We start from the raw sequence: 18,113 nt of genomic DNA, 5'->3' as shown, positions 1-18,113 counted from the left end.
TATATGTATGTATTTATTACAATTATCAGGTAAGTATGTTTTTAAATTGGAAAGTAATATCTACCCACATATGTATATCAGAGTATCCAGCAGGTCTCTTTTTACGACAACATGTCTTCTTTTTTGACAAAATTGTTTAGTCTTGAGTGGCACTCATTTTTATTAGTAATACCAATCTGTGTTCTAATATCCGTTCGAATTTTTTGTATTTGAAAGTTGCAATAGGCAGATACTATCATGATTTCAAGTATCGAGTGGCAAATGATTACTAACCGCATTTTATGTAAATAATTTCATGCTAAAATAAATTTTCAAGCGTTGCAGCAGAGCCCACACTGTCGATGATATGTAGAGGTACGTAGAGACTCGTGATTTTAGCACTTTGCGATACATTTTGCACTTTGCCACTTGGGAAAATGCAAAATAAATAAAATGGAAGTTTTCTGACCAAGTGATACACAGATTTTAAAAATTATGAATTTAGTGGTCTGTGAGGTGCAACAGGTTGTTGAACATATGCTAAATTTTGAATTAATTCTTAATGTCGAGTATTTTTTGTGATATTTTTAATGAAATTAAATATTTTTGAAAAATGTTCTCTTTTTTTTACTTACCTGATGAATATAATGGATAGTCTAATAGAGAATTTGTCTAGCTCGTTTTCATAATTTTGTTTTGTTTCATAATTTTGTCAAAATAAACCCATTTTGTTTTGATGGAAAACGTGGAAGCAATCTGATTTTGGTATTTTATACGAACCAGATCCAAAGTTGATGATAATAGATTGTTGAATATGATTTTGCTATTTAGATTGTTGAATATGGAATTAAAAGAAAGAGTTGGCGTGCGTACGTAAAGAGGAGCAATTAGTGGCGAGGCGATGCGAGGCAAGAATTAGTGGTAATTGACAGGCGATCGAGTGTCGAGTGTACGTACGTATGTATGATGTCGAGAATGGGGCCAAGGAAAAATGGAAAAATCAACGGCACAACTAATGTCCAATGGAAGGAGCAAAGAAGCTGCCACAGTCGCAGCCAACCTTCGCCTGGTATCCGCAAAGCAATAAATCATGTTCAGCCATTTTAGCGACCGCCAAAAAAAAAGGTAGGGAGCCACCTAATGTAGTGAGAAGTGAGTGCAGCTGCTCTGCCAGGCCTCGCTCGCTCGCTCGCTCGCCTGCCCTCCGAATTAACCCAGCCTTTCATTCTCTATAGCTCGCTTCTCTTCTCTTCTCTTCTCTTCTCTTCTCTTTACTTACATATCTTACATATAGCTCGTGCAGCGAAAGCTGGCACGTACCAATACAAACACGCATATTGTATCCGTGAAGATATGAATAAGATTTTTTGTATATGTTTTCTAGGACAATCAGTTGGTCCCTTTCATACGCACCCACTTTCCGAGCATGACAGAAACAACAATTATTTTTTGTATTGCTCGGTGATTTTTGCTCAGTGATCAAGTGTGCACTACAGGTTGATTTTTTCCAGTTTCACTGGTCAGTCACCGATCAACCCCCACAAACTGACGTAACGCGTTCTTACAAAACCCTACCCGAAAAACCGACCCTACAAAAGTTATTAGAAGTTTTGAAAGACAGTTTAAAATTTAAAGGTGCAATTTCTTCGTTAAGAGTTATCGTTCGTAGGCTAGGTTTCAAATGGAGAAAGATGAAAAATAATAAACAAATACTTATTGAAAAAAATGTAATTCGACTGAAGAGATCCATATATCTTTCCAAATTAATTAATTCGTATTAATTTTTGCATACGTACGTTTGTTTTACTTATAATTTAAAAAAATTCTATTTATCATTTTATTCGTGGTACGTATTCAAATATTAAATAAATATGCCACCCAAATTATGTCATAGATCTTAAAAACATTACACGATCGGTTGAAATAAAATATATAAATAACAGCCTGTATATGAAAAATGCATTTGTATGAGTACTGTGCACGCGCCTTCTGTAGCTAATAGACCTGTACCTTCATACCTACTCTCAACTCTTTATTGTATATTATATCTCATAATTATACGCAACTGTATTCATTTGCACTAAATAGTACACCTATACTAATACTAATTACACCAGTTAAGGTACCTATGTACATAATACATACATATATTAGGTGCGTTTGCCGAGTAATATTTGGGCAGTTTTCTGTGCGGCAATTTTCCTGTGCGAAGAAATTTCGTGCGACAGGAGACTCGCGCGAGCGATTTTCGTAGCGTCAGTTATCCTGGTAGCGATCCATATTTGAGATGTAATCACCCTATTAATCACGTTAGAAAACGTGTTAGATATGAACTGTAAAGAATATGGAAAATTTCTTTTTTTCATACAAAATCAACGAATTACATTACCAACTGTGTTGTAAACAAACGTCTTATATGGAAGATATAACAAATTTGATAGGAAAACGTGTTGAACAGTAGCGTGTTATAATGGAAATTATTATATTGTATAATGCTTTTCGACATCAAAATTTATTTGGTTGTTAGTAAACACAATCAATTAATTATAGAGCACTGGAATAAAAAAATGTCGTGGCTAAATCTAATAGAACCACATATGTATTTTAAATATAAAATTTTATTCTACTCCATCTTTGCTTTATTTAAATATAATCATTTCACCTAGATATCTTCTTCTTCTAATGCCGAATCCGTATTCGTACGCAGGCATAAGCGACTGCCATGGGCAGACATCATGGCCCTATCATGGGCAAGCCGAAACAATTTTTCGAGTCCGAGTACCATGTTCCGGAGCCAAGAGAGCTTCTTTCTCCCAAGCCACCGTTTGTTCGCCTTCTACTGACGTTTATGATTGTTTGTCGAAGGCGATATTTGGGGCCGCGAATAATGTGGCCAAAATATTCCATCTTATGACGCTTCACCGTATCAAGAAGCTCTCCGTTTCGTTCCTCGCACGCTCCTTTCATGAGATCTGTAACATCCTCCGGTAACACCACATTTCAAAGAACTCTATCCTGTTCAGGTATGCCACATTTCAGAGCGGCCATATTTCACACCGACTAAACATAGGAGCGAAGGATTCTTAGCCGCAATTTCATAGACAACCTTCGACAACACAAAACATTTTTCAAGCTGCCGAAGGCATTTCTTGCTATTTTGATCCTTCTTCTTATTTCCATTTCGGAACTGACGACCGTATTGACATATATAAAGCCTTAAATTCATTTTGTAATACTTACACATGGGTCTACCTCACGGGGCGGAATGTGAAATTACCGAAAACGCAAATATAGGAAGGCAAAGATCGAAAATCGAAAGATCTTAAGTCGAAAGCACAGGCTTTTCCTCCCGTATTCTGCGCGCGCACATTAATACGGGAGGAAAAGCCTGTTCCTCTTGTTCCTGTTGTATCCTGCTCACGCAAATTAAGTGAGTATGTACCGTTTACCATGCACCCTTTTTTTTTTGATCTTTCGACTTAAGATCTTTCGATTTTCGATCTTTGCCTTCCGATATTTGCGTTTTCGGTAATTTCACATTCCGGCCCGTCACGGAGACCTGCTTGTTTGATACTAAAAAGTGAAAAATGTTGTTTTGATTAACTGTTTTGACTGTCTACAGGTAGTAATGAAGAGAGGTGTACAGGCTGACATCGTACCTTATAATAAATGTAGATATGTACAATCTATTGTCAAAATAAAAATTGGTTCGACCAAGCAAACATCTTTCAAATCGTTTTCGCCAAAGTAACTTCCCATACCGAGAGCAACAACGTTGGTCCAGCCGAATTTCGCCCGATTTTGAGTAAAGTTGCACATCGAAAATGATGGATGTTTATTCAAAATTGGTAGTACGTTAGACTGCTAGTATTTTGACGAGACCCTCACATACACAGTAGGTAGTGTGAATTGCTTAAATATGTATAATTAGTAAATAGCCGGCCGGGCATTGCCGGGCATAATACCGTACCCCCACCTCCAGGCGTTAGAGGGGAGCAGTGGAAGAGATCGCATCGCGCGTCGACACGTCACTTGAAACGCGCGTACGAAGCAACGTTGCCGCTCTTCCTCACCCACACCACTCCACTCCACTCCACTCCACTCCACTCCACATCCCATCCATCCACACAACGCGACCAATGTCACACGCATACCTACATGTGCATACATATTTTATGAAATTACCACCCTCATGGGCATACTCAAACTCATAGTCACAGTCATAGTCATAGCCGAGGCCTTATTTTCTGTGGGGTCACACACACACACACACACACACACACAAACCGACCGACTCATTCAATACATCGCATCGATTCATTCATTTTCCTATTTCTAATGCGTTTTTTTATACTATAGCTTTTATAGCGGTTCAGGATGGGGCGATAATTATTTATATACATATATATCTAGGACTAGTTATGATTTTTTTTAATTATTACATATGATCATAAGGAACCTACAGTATTTTTTTTACGACGGTGACCGAATCCAAATATGCATTTTATATATGTATATAGATGATTTAGAAAATCATCAATCGGTTATAAAAATTTATTTGTATTATTGCGGTCGTGGTTTTTTGGGATTATTTTTAATTTTTATTATTTTTGTTTTATTTTGGGAAGGTGGTTCAGAATTGCTTTCTCTGGATGTGCCAATGATTCGATAAATTCATAAAAAAAAATTAAAAATAAAATGGTGGTTTCTCCCATGTGAACTATGTACATACGACATAGACAGTGCCGGTTTTAGGAGGGGGCAAATAATTTGGGGCGCCACTCGATGCGCCAAAGGCGCTTTAAAATTTTAGATTATAGCGCCAAAGGCAGTGGTGTCACCCTAATGGTTTCCATGGGTTTCCGGAAACCCGTTGTTAAAAATCAAAAGTTTCCGGAAACCCGTTATTTAATCTAAAAATTCATATAATTCATGTCAAAAATTATACAAATCTTGAAAATTTAATGAACTTTCATGTAATAATGCCTTGGACGAAAAAAAAATGTATATACATATGTATATATTTTCAAAATAATTTTATTGAAAAAAAATTGGAAACCTGTAATCTACTTTCTACTTTCTAAACTCAAACATTTGTACTCGGCAAATTCTATTCATTGGGTGAAGGCGCATTCCTTTTTGTATTATAATTAACGTTTTCCAGTGGCAGCCACAATTTAAATCTTGTGCTATACGACGCTGCGAAATCTTCTGTAATATCGCAAACTTTTTTCGGTATTCTCCAAAGATTGTTTACACTATTTTCTGCTTTAATATATTTCTGGAAGATTCTAACTGATAACGTGTAATTATATTCCTAAAAAAATATCTTAGATTTGAACAGTTAAACGAATATTTATTTTGTATTTTGTAAACAATCTACTGGAAAGAGCCGGTCTTCAAATTAAGCTCACCGAGAATTCAAAATCTGATATTATTAGCAATGAAAAGTTATCAATTGAAAAGCCCTTCTTTCAAATAAAGTTCAAGGTAAAATGAATCCACTCATTGTAATAAATTTTATAAAACAGCATAATTTACAAGAATTATATCCAAAAATTTGGGTTGCTATGCTTTTGCTGCCACTGCCTGAAACTGTAGCAAGGTCCCAAGCCCGGAAAAAGGAGGATGGTAATCCAATTTTTATATTTTTTTTCTAAGGGTGTAAGAAACAATTGCCCGAGGGCGCCATTAGGCCGGCACTGGACATAGATTGTATGTCGACATACATGTGCTACATATGTACGTCCTAGCACAGTGCTTCCTGAACTTTTGGGTTTAGCGGACCAGTAAATTTAAACACCAGAGAACCAAGACGGTGCCAAATTTATTAATTACACTTTTTACAACACCAAAAATTACGTTTTTGAGTTTACAGAGACTAATCAATCTTTATTAAGTTTGACCCACTGAATTCAAATATGATAATGATTTTGTTTTGATCTTGTTTACGAGATATGGGCGTTTAGAAAAAATGCAATTTTTAGTTACAAAAGATATATAAATATTTGAAAAATATCAGGGTTAAATTTGTATAAAATGCGAGCAAACTTTTAACTTTAAGTTTTTTGACTTATACTGTACATACATAGTTCTGAAGGACTTCAATGTTATGTGCTTCCGTGCTTTGTTTTCTGTTTTAACTTGAAACGTTTTCTTTTCATATGAGAAAACAGAATAGTGCCAGATCAGACATCCTAATTACATAAATTACAAAATTTTTTATTGAACTCGCAGGTTTTAAAATCAAAAATCACACTGAAGTATGAAATGGCATAGCATAAAAATTGCATTATAACTTATTACCTATTTACTTTTTAATAAGTTGATACATACATACATTCATATGCATATATTACAAAATAATTGTGCAGAAAAATCTCCCACTTACAGTTTGTTTTTCAATTACTTTAGTATTTAATACCGATTCGATTAAGTCGATTCGCTATGTACAATAGTAATCTACGTCCATTTTTGATGGCTTATTTTCACCTTTTAGTTGTAATTTCTCGGCGTATTGTTAGTAGTTAGGTAGGTATATCTAAGCCTTGAATCCATTCACGGTTCAAGAAACTTCAACTTTCAAAATCACAAGAAGCGAGTTTGTGCGAAATCGTGTAGCGAAAACCCAACGTAACGAGATCGTGTAGCGAAAAAAAGTCTTAAAACTTTCATTATTGATCTCCTTGTCGTTTGGGCAGTGGACCCATTCCGTTGAAACCACATATCTGAATTATCAATTTTAGTGATTTTCCGTTCCAGAATATTATATATGTTGGTATCAGAGACATGTTATATTAATAGAAGACGATTGTCCACAGACAATCGTAAATAATTTTAGCATCAGTCGTATTTGATGCTTGGTGTACGATAAAAACTTCTCTGTTTATTTATATTACCCGCAAGATGGGCAAGCATCGGTAAAAATTGCACAATGCATTCAAAAACACACAATTAATAACATGGGATACATTTTTATATAGGTAAGTAAATTGATCCGATTGTATTCCGTGCGTTGCACACTGGTTAAAATTGGCAATCTATGTATGCAAAAGTCTAAAACGAAGTAGATATCAATTCTAATAATTATTGCATTTCTCAGTATAGAATAAATAAGTGGTGCCTGAGAGACCATTATTATTGTTGTCTGCTCAATTAATAAAATACACATCGCTCACAAAAAAAGTTTTTATGACGGCAATATTTGTCACCTGAATTAGTCTCGTTTTAAACGTTAAAGTGAACACACTGCTTTCAAAGTTCTTAAGTGTATATTTTGTTTTAAAACAATGGAATTTTTATCTACAGGTATGTACTATTTTTTTGCATAACTTTAGTTTAGTATTAATAACTATTAAGTAGTAGTATTTTTAATACAAAGTTAGAGAGTAATTTTTATCAATAATTTTAGATATTTTATTTGGCCAAAACTTTCCATGACCGCATGAATTTAAGCTGGTATATTAATTATACATTAAAGTACAAAACCCATACACAATTATTTAAAAATATTGCAATCCTGTAAAATATTGAATTATTTCTAGTGCCATGTCTTTATCTCGGAAAGAGCTGTTTAATGTTTGGCGTTTATAAGTAAATTGATCCGATTGTATTCCGTGTGTTGTAGCGTATTTATAGAGACGTACCGCGTAATATTGACAATAACTATTTATTCGTAAGGGGCCTTCCATTATTATTAAATTTCTCTGGTTGGTATAGCCAGGGCAGCGCCCCCCACACGTACAAATGTGTGGAGCACGGCTGAAAGAAATGAGAGTTGAAAAGTTATATTCCTGAACAAATACGAAACAAGACATAGTACTTTTTTTTAAATGTATTCAACTTTTAACACACCCAAACTATAATTCAAGAAATAACAGATAGAGCTAGGGTATTTTATGTTCTATTATCTTGGCGACTGAATATGAATGCCCTTTATAATGTGTGAAAGTTTAGCGGACTCCCTGTGATAAAAATGGGTTTGATGCTAATTCAAAGTTCTGCAAGTTCTTTTTTTCTTTAACACTTTCAATGCTGAGCTAGAATCCGTGCTATGCTGATATTTTATAAAATAGCTCTTTCTCACAAATGTTTTGACAGTGTGGAGGTCAGACAGTTCTTGGAAGGCGCGTCTACCTACATCTTGCATAAAGCACGCTAAACAGTACCTATATTTATTCATTATTTTCGCTAGTATCATCTTCTTCATTATTATTAAAATGCAAAGCCATCTGAATCAAAAAAAATCTATCACGAGACATAAATTGGGAGAATGTGGTGAGATTGAATAAATAATGTTTTTTCCAATAATCACTTTGACGATTCAATCGTATGGTCCCCATGTGCAGCAAAAGTCCTAGCCAAATTTTAAATTCGTCGACTGTTATATCTTTCCAGCGTGTTATACGGCTATGCTCACAATTCGATCTAGCTAATACATATTTCTACTGCATATAAATTGCTTTGTTCAATCACGAGATTCGGATCTAATAATAAATTTAAAAAATCTATGGGTTCGTTTCCCTGAATAGCAACTTTAATTTAATATCTTCAAATAATTGTTGTCACTGGATAATTCAATTAGATTATTTTGTTTCGTATGTGAAAGCTTATTACTGGATTGATTCACAAAGGGATGCAAAATCAAAAACAAAAGTAATTTTCACAAATATCCTTCGTTATCTACAGAAAAATAGTCTTTTAAATGTGTTTTTATTTGCTAATTCGTCTTCATCAAAAATAAAATTTTTATCCTTTACCAATTCATTGTACCTACGTACATTGAATATATTTAGCGAACATACCTATCGTAAACAGAGGCTTGGAGTAGACCATTTTTACAAGGTTTTACTACGTTTAATTAAGAGCTTTTTTTTAATTATAAGGATGACTCTGTGCAACGTTCTCCGAAAAACATATTCCGATCTTAAAACGATCTGATATTTCGCATACTTATAAACTTTTGCCAGAAATTCCTTGTGACATTGATATTATGGATGGCGTGTGGTGGAAGTGGAAAAAATAATCGTAACCCGTTGAAACGTGTGATAGTTCATCGGTGAAATGATTTTGATTTGGTTGGTGTTGCCATTGCCATCGTATCTTTAGTCGATGTCATATCCATATACATATGTAATATTAAATTGTTAAATATTTGTTATATTAAATATAACAATCTTGTGGTGTGTTATAAATGGTAAACGGATTATTCCGCAAAAAGTCACTAAAATCTCGATCATAGAACATCTGGCACCCAAAAACTCTATCATCGCATTTTGCGGAATAATCACCGAACAGTTATTATTTATAACTTAGCTTAATAATTACAAGACTTATTATAAAAAGCTAAATATATTAATCATTGTCTCTTCGAGTGTGTGGTGATCTTTGTTTTTATGCCCTACTGCCGACCGTATTTTGACGTTTTATAAAGCTGTTCTCGTGCAGCCTATCTACATTGTATGTACGTACATATGTATGTATGTATGTATTTTGTTCTTGAACGCGAATATGAGTTTTATATTAAATACTGTGAAATATATGTGTATCGGATTATACTGTTTGATATTTTTGTCTTATACATATTTCAGTTCTTATCAGTAGGGTTTCTGAAAACCCGGGTTTTCAAAACCCGACGGATCCAGGTCCAATATTTTGAATACCCGACGGATCCGGGTCCAAAATCAAAATCAAAAACTTCCAGATTTAAAATTAAAATTTTATTTATTTTTTATTTTGTTTCACTATACAATTCTGGAATTTTTTTATAGAAGGAGATAAAAAACAGAATAAACAAATAAAAATACAAATATAATATAGTATCTATATAAGCGGTTCCCAACCTGTGGTACGCGGTTGATGGTTGGTGGTACGTGAAAAAAAATCAGTAATGGCGGACATGCAGGAATGAATGATTTACAATCATAAAAATAGAAATATTTTTTATATAATTAATAAACATTGTCTTAATTAATCGTCTGCGTTTTTCAGAATTAAATTTAATTCCTCCTCCATTGTCATTGCTGTATCATTATCTTCGATTAATATAGATTCTTGAAAATCGTCCGTGAAATTGGTTTGATATGTGTACTGTATATGGGTGAAATTCTAAATTTAGCCAAATTTCAGTACGCCGTATCGTTTTTGGTATTCATTTTCAGTATTTGCCAAATCCGTTTCGTTGTTCGCAGTTTTCTCAGAACTCACAAGGCGTAAAATCAAGTTTTCGAACAAATAAGGTCATACATGAACATACATATTTGGATATTTTCAATGTATCGACTGAAAATCATTTTGATTTTTTACGTATATACTCGAAATTTTAAATACCCGGATCCGAAGGGTTTTGAAGCCCGAATCCCGAATCCAGGTTTTAAGTCATTACCCGGCCGAGTCGAGTCCAGAAACCCTACTTATCAGTTCAACGTGGCATGGAATAGCAACCCTCTTATACATAACTTCTTAATTGTTAATCGATCTGTTTTTGATTGGTTGCGCTTCGGGCGCAATACAGCACTTTAATCACTTTCAATTTTAGTCTTTAGTTAATTTATCACTAAAAAACACTATGCCTATATAAACCTACTAAACTGACCGGCAACAAATCAATGTAATAAAGATACACGACTACAGAGAATGAGAAACGTCAGACCTTATCGATTGACCCAATTTACACTTCGCATATGATTACAACAAGTTATGTATTTAATATGCAAATTGTAAACATCTTAATATGCTGTCCGTTTGCAAAAAAGTTCAACTAGAACTCTACTTTTGTTTACCTATTAAGTTCTCGGGAGCAACTTTGCATTCTCATGTTATCAAGTTAAATCAATTTTGACATTTAAATATTTAATAATAAATATTGTAATATGTATTGTATAGATGCATATGTATGTACATATGTATATTTCGTTTAAAGCCTAAAAATAAAAATAATAAAACAATATAAAAAAACGGATAGCGTGATTGTGAATCTCTCCTCTAAGTACCTTTACGAAATGTTTTCCAAGTAATAAATCTCTTCTCTTTGCCAGCTAGTTGGAACCTAAAGATCCCAAGACAAAGGCACTAGGGAACAGATATGGATAAAATCCAAATGTCCAAATGAATTAAGTGATTCATAACCGGAAACGGGATTTTTTCCTCTTAGACAAGTCAAAAATGTTCGATTCTTTCCACGCCCTGAACATACATATGTATTTAGCTGAAAATTTATATTTGTATTCGTTTTGTACTAACATAGAGTTGATAAGGTTTTGGTCGGAATTCGTAAGCCGGAAGTAGAACTTTTGTCTTGTGTAAGTTTTCCTACATTTGTGTTCAATTTGTATTGAAAATGCTCATAGCCGGTATATGTGAACGTTTATGTATGTACATATGTACATATATTCGATTATCGAATTTTGTTTTTTATCCTTCTTATATTCCTCAAATACATAGATAAAGTCGTAGGTTGGTCACATTCTAATTTTTTACATAAAGTAAATGAAATTGAAGTTTTTTTTATATTAGGTGGATTGTTTCGATGAATGATTACTAGACGGTACAAACTATTTGTAAAAAACGAAAAAAAAAGCGATGTTTTTACTTTATTTAATTACATTTTTGACATTAGCCCATTTAAAAATAGAATTCAAATCCTCTTCCAAATAATGAGCGTCAGGTAAATCAATTATTCTCTTATTAATTTTTAAGTCATCCGCATATAATACAAATTTAGAATGGTGAATAGGAGAATGAATATCGTTATTGCGAATTGCAAATAAGAAACAAAAAGACTAACAAGATTGTTAGTAAATCCAAGAAAACTTAATTTAGTAACTAAAATTTTATGATTAACATATTTTATAATTACATATGTAGGTAATTATAAAATATGTACATATGTATATACAAATGATAACTTTTCGTCAAAAAATAGACATACGTACATGTTAAGGCTTCCAATCCCGGGATACCGGGCACCGGGATCCCGGGATCTCGGTGTTTTCTGGTACCATGAATCCCGGTGCTGAAATTAGTCTGAATACCAGGATTACGGTGCTGGCAGAAATTTCTTTAAAAATATTATTTTTACAAAAATAATATGGAAAAATACATAAAACAACATTATATAATGAACAATGGTGGGATGAACAAGTCATAGTTCATTTGTTTGCCACCCATTTCTTCCACCCGTTTCGACGCCAGCTTGCCATTTCCAAGAAATGGTATGAACAGCCTGTATTGTGTCGCAGATATTGTGCTCAACCGCAATGATATTTAAAGCATATTTTAACTGATTCGAACTCCGAATCGACAACTGATCACGTTTTCGTGATCTAGAAAAAATGTGTGTGTGTCTGTGTTTCTGTGTGAGTGTCTGTATGTTTATTGTGTTTCAGTGTATTTTGGGGATTTTTTGAACACTGTTCGTTCTATCGAACTGAAACTTAGTATTGGTTACTGAAATTTATCGATACACCGAAATTTTTTTTTCAAATTTTTAAGTTGACCGGAAATGGTACATCCCCTTATAGGTGTCCTATTTCTTTTTAAGTTTTTGAATTAAATTATCTCCCAAACCACTCATCAAATCGGACTGAAATTTCTTACTTGTAATAGAAATTATTAATATTATACCCCAATATTTTTTCCTAAATCGAAAGTAGTACTTTTAAATTAGAGAATCAAGGTTTTTTATGTGTTTCTAAGAAATCCTTTAATTTAATGAACTGAAATTTTACCAAGTTATGTATAAAAGTTGGTAAGCATCCGTCAACCAGAAGTGGCAGTGTACTCTTGTTCATTTTTTTCGGTACAAACTATTTGTAAAAAAACTCAATCAAAGCGATGTTTTTTACTTTATTTAATTACATTTTCGGATGTGTTTTATTTAATCTTAGAAATTTATGGATGCGAACCGAAAATTTAAAGAATGTAGCCAAACTCCCAAAATTAGTACGCCAATATGGTAGTATTTTTTGCGTGAAACATCGGGCGAGTTAGCAAAATGCAATTGAACGTTTTTGAAATATTAAAATATGCAATTGAACTTTTTTTTCTTATACGTTTGAAATCCCGGTGCTAGCACCGGGATCCCGGGATTGGCAATTCCCAGCGCCGCAATCCCGGTGCTGAAGTAACCTTCCGGGATTGGAACTAGTACATACATACATATATACTAACGTCTTAAAAAAGCTTTATTAAGTTACAATAAATCGTCATTGTTATTTACATTGTAATATAATATGGCCGAGAACAAATGATCTTTCAACATTTGTCTTCCATCACTAAAAATTAAGCTTAGCGCAGAAAACAGTCGCTGCACACTCGCTTGAGTAGTGGGCATACCTATGTATGTACATACAATGACAACGCTGTTTGAATCCTTTCTGGATAAATTAATAGCTTCAAATACATATTTTACTTTAAGCCTTCCCACACCCTCCATCGTATTAAAATCGTCGTTAAATTCCGGTTCTTCTTCATTAAAATTATGTAATTGAACAACTTTTTGACGTTTTTCCAGTCTATCCAGTTCTTTTCCAAATTCATAATCTTCTGAGGAATCTTCTAATTGATTCGTTTGTGGAAGATTGTCCATTAAACCGTTGTAATATATTTTGTTTTTGGAGTCTTCCAAATATATCCAGTAGTCCAGCTTTTAGGAGCCGTTATATTTAAATGGGGCATAAGTCCACTTATCTTCATTTCGAGAAATATCTCGCAAAATATGACATACATATAATGATTTATTTGCGTTTAACAATATTTAAACGGCCTGTAATACGTTTATTCTGCTTTAACGAGATTCTGGACATATCGAATTAAAATAAGTGATAACAATTTGTGAATTAATTCAAACAGAAATAGTGTCTTTGGAACTGAAAATTGAAGTTCATATGGTGACGACTTAATACAATTCTATAGCGTGGGTATAAATAAACCCTCGAAGATAAACAACAGCCAGAAAATGACAGTTTTCAAAAATAGCCTTTTCTCTTTTTTTCATGGATAGTATTCCAATTGAAACCTGTCATACAAAAGTTATCCAAAAATTTCACCAGTTTATGCCACTCTTTCAAGAAAATCCCCGCAGTAACATTAACACTTTGGAGTGTTAACAATATCAGTGTCGTTTGGTTTTTACAAGAGGTCTCTCAATTTCTTCATCTTATCCCACTTTCATTTGGTTGAAGATAGTTCGCTGGTGCCTGATAAAATCATAAGAATTATTATAGATATGTAGTACCTAATTGAAGAAAAAAATTTGGAGCAGGAAGCCCTACAAATTGTTCGGGCTCCGCTCCACTCCTGCTTTGGGAAAAATCCCGTTGCTCCAAAGCTCCGTACTCCAGCTCCGAGTTCCGCTCCCATCGTAAATTTGCCTTTGCCGCAAAGCCTTTCAGACCAAATCCACATTTTTTTTTAAAAGCAATAATTTTGTCATCGGGGCCTATCCCACTTTATTATCACGCGATCCGTAGCTATTGATAGGGTAATAGGTCAGTATCGTGATAATCAGTAGTGAATCTGTTTTGCTTTGAAATCCGCGATACTACCTATAGAATACGGAACCGTATTGATAGTGTAATACAAATACATTCTACCTACATCATTCTTGGACCTTGTAGAGAAATAGTGAGATTAGATATCCATAATGAAAAATACATATAGATATCATCGAAATAAGTGAGATTCGCCACCCAATTTTCATTCTCAAAAAAAAATCACTTGATCCTCATTCATTTCTTGTCTATCAAAAACTTTTCAACGGCTGTGTATAAGAACATAAATATGAAGCTAATCCATTTCTTAAAATGTAACTGTAAAAAGCCGTGAATCTATTGCGTTTTCCTTTATATACATATGTAGATATGTAGTTAATTTACAATTTTAACTGCTTGGATAAACATAATAATTACCTCCGAGAGATCTGGCGCCATTTTCTAAGAAGCAAATTATTCTCGATGTACATAAAATACAGTATGTAATGTACAGATGCAGTTATATGGAAATATAGATACATATATTATATCATATCGGGAAATATTAAGATATTTTTCCAATACACGATTTTACTACTAATACGCGAGTGACGGTCCAATTATTGCTGCTGCACCATCAATGCAACAATTCCATTTGATTCCTTTTTCAGTCACGAAACCATTCAAAGCGATAAAAATATTATACATTCAGCAGCAGCAGTGGTATAATATTTTAACTCCAAACATCAAAGCATCTCTTTTTTGTACTTCCTAGCTCCGTCCGGTGCACTACAATGTAAACATTCGTCCTCTGAAAGACAATTGTTTTGAGTAGTAAGAATTCCAAATAAAATTAAATGTAAGTACGAGTACCATTTTGCATGCTTTTATAAGGCTAATCGGGGACCAACTAGGCAAAACTAGCATAACTTTCGACATACGACATACGGAAGTTTCCCTCTTCAAAAAAGTAAGAATAACAAACACTAGGAATGTGCAATAAACCTAGACTATTGACTATTTATTGTAAACGTCTTTCATGAAGCTGTGGCATATAGTTTTTCGCCAAAAAATAAAAATTCTGCTTGTTAACACAACCAAAATAATGAAAGTACATAGATTGCTATGTACATAAATATGTATGCTTTGTCACTTGTGAGCAGAACAGCGCTTGTTTGTTTTCCAGTAGATTGACAAAAATCCACTAAAATCGAAGGCATTTGAATAAAATTATTTACTTATTTACGTGTCCTTGGGTTTGAAAGTGACTTTCGAACACATAATCGCGGATACGTCATGGTAGAATTGGCCACACTATCTGTTTTGCATAGATATTTGGAAAATTTCATATCTAAATTTTAAAAAACTATTGCAGAATGGAAAATTCCCCACATTCTGGCGTAGGTGACATTCGTCCACTATATTTCAGATATAATACCTACATTTACCTTCGGATAATGATTACATTTACCTTCGGATTCATCACCATTTTCGACAGTCGTGCACCCAGCTTATTTACTTTATTTTATTTATTGTCACTCGAGGATTTTCACGCGTACTCTTACTCGACCTTACTTCCATCAAATATCCCTTAATTCATAAGCGCCATCTTATCTCAATCAAATATTATATCTACATAAATAGTAGCATTAGCTACAAGCCGACTGAGATTTGTTCATCCACTTTTTCGAAAACAAAACATCCACCTACAACACTTTTGATGGCTACTTCAAGCTTCTTTATCATTATTTACAGCCATGCGCTTTTCATGACTGCGTGGTAATCTTTTCAATATTTGAACTCTTCTAGATATAATACAGATATAAAACTGAGGATTTTTTTTATAATCTTATACATATGTATATCTATCATAATCGGCAAATAAGGTGGAAGTACCAACTTCTGACAATGGACCTTGGATTATTGTGTTTTAAATTTGGATGCCCCCCCCTAATCCATTTTCTGAATTCGCTAATGCATGTCCGATCCATTGCTATTTCAATCGCAACATTCGATGTTGAATTTATTTTAACTATTGGTGGTCGTGTGTATTAGTCTGTTGCTCTGAATTTTTGGCTGAAAAATACTCGTGGGTATATGAATATAAAAAGGACAGTCGGTAAGTATGTATGTACATAGGTACATGTATTACACGTGTGTGATTAGATTGAATTGGAATTGAATGGCGAAAAAGTAGCGCTGCAGTTTGGATCCGCCCCTGCTGTTGATGTAAAAAAAAATGAGTTGGTAATGTAATTTCGAGCCTGTAGCGAAGGCGAAGGACTGGATGAGTGGAGAGTGGATGGTGGATGGTGGATGGTGGATAGTGGAGGGAGGACGGATGGTGGATGGTGATACAGTGAATAGTGGATTCTTGGATAGTGAGTAGCAAGCGAGGTGAAATGACGCGAACGGCCATTGCGGCACAAACGACCCAAAGGCGGGAAGGGGGGGGGAAGAGACGTAATACGTGGCGGAGGGGTGGGGGGGGGGGGGAAAGCGACGTTGCCGCTTCTCAGCAGTCATCGGTCGAGTCGCAGTCGCAGTCGCAGTCGCAAACGCAATCGCAATCGCAATCGCTACACATCACGACAGAACACAACAGACGCAATGCGATGAGATGACGCGACGCGACAATCCTGTCTGTCACTATCTACATATTTATACAGCTCTTTCGTCGCCCTGGGCTAACAATTATTTTTGCCGCCCTTTATATATGTATCATTATTTTAAAATATCAAAAAAATATATATACATAGATACATTTGAGATGTTATGTCAAAAAAATTGCAACCTAAATTTCCTTCAGTTATCATGCAGACGAAGTAACAAAAGGCAAGAAATTAAATGTGATTATGAAATTAAATAGTATTTTAATCAATTTCGGTAAGTATGTACATGCATATATTAATAGGCATTCTGATTTCTGGAGAACTCTCGATTTTACTTCTCAATTTTCTCGAGAAATTTTGATGAATGAAATAATGTATGTATGTATTAATATTATATTACATGTATGTAGTATTGCAGATAGCTTTGAATATGTTGGACTGCCAACCGACAACTCACCATATTTCATTTTGGTTGGCATTACATAGTTTGGAATTTGATAGAAATTTCAATTGTGAAATATTAAGCGGCAACTCACCACATTTCCATTTTAACTTTTAATAGTTAAAGAAACTCGTAAATGAGCTCGTATGTATGTACATATACCTGACTCGGCTCTTGCTGCTATACATGAACAATATAAAAAATAAATCTTTTTGGATTATTGAAAAAAAAAGTTTTTAAAATCGGATAGAGTAATAGAAATCCATTAACAATTATTTGCCATTCGAATACTTTCGACCTTACAAGAAAGTATGCATATTTTCAAAAATCTAGCACAAACCTTCGTCTTGTCTAAGTGGTTATTTTATTACCTAAGCAAATATGTGAGTGCTAGATAATTGTAAACAAATTTGCAAAATACTTCATTCAAACCCCTTTTAAAACCTTCCAAGAAGTACATATGTATGGATACTTTCAAACATTAGACACAAATCCGCCATTTCTTATGCAACGGCATAGAAAAGGCTGTGGTTGCAATACTTGGTACAGTTTTCGGCCAGTATTTTGCTAACAAAATGGTCAGTATTGTATTATTAAATGTTAGTGTAT

Source organism: Arctopsyche grandis, chromosome 8, assembly GCF_051622035.1.
Source record: "Arctopsyche grandis isolate Sample6627 chromosome 8, ASM5162203v2, whole genome shotgun sequence".
Lineage (NCBI taxonomy): Eukaryota > Metazoa > Arthropoda > Insecta > Trichoptera > Hydropsychidae > Arctopsyche > Arctopsyche grandis.
The sequence above is the reverse complement of the archived record's forward strand: the minus strand, read 5'-3'. Positions refer to the sequence as shown.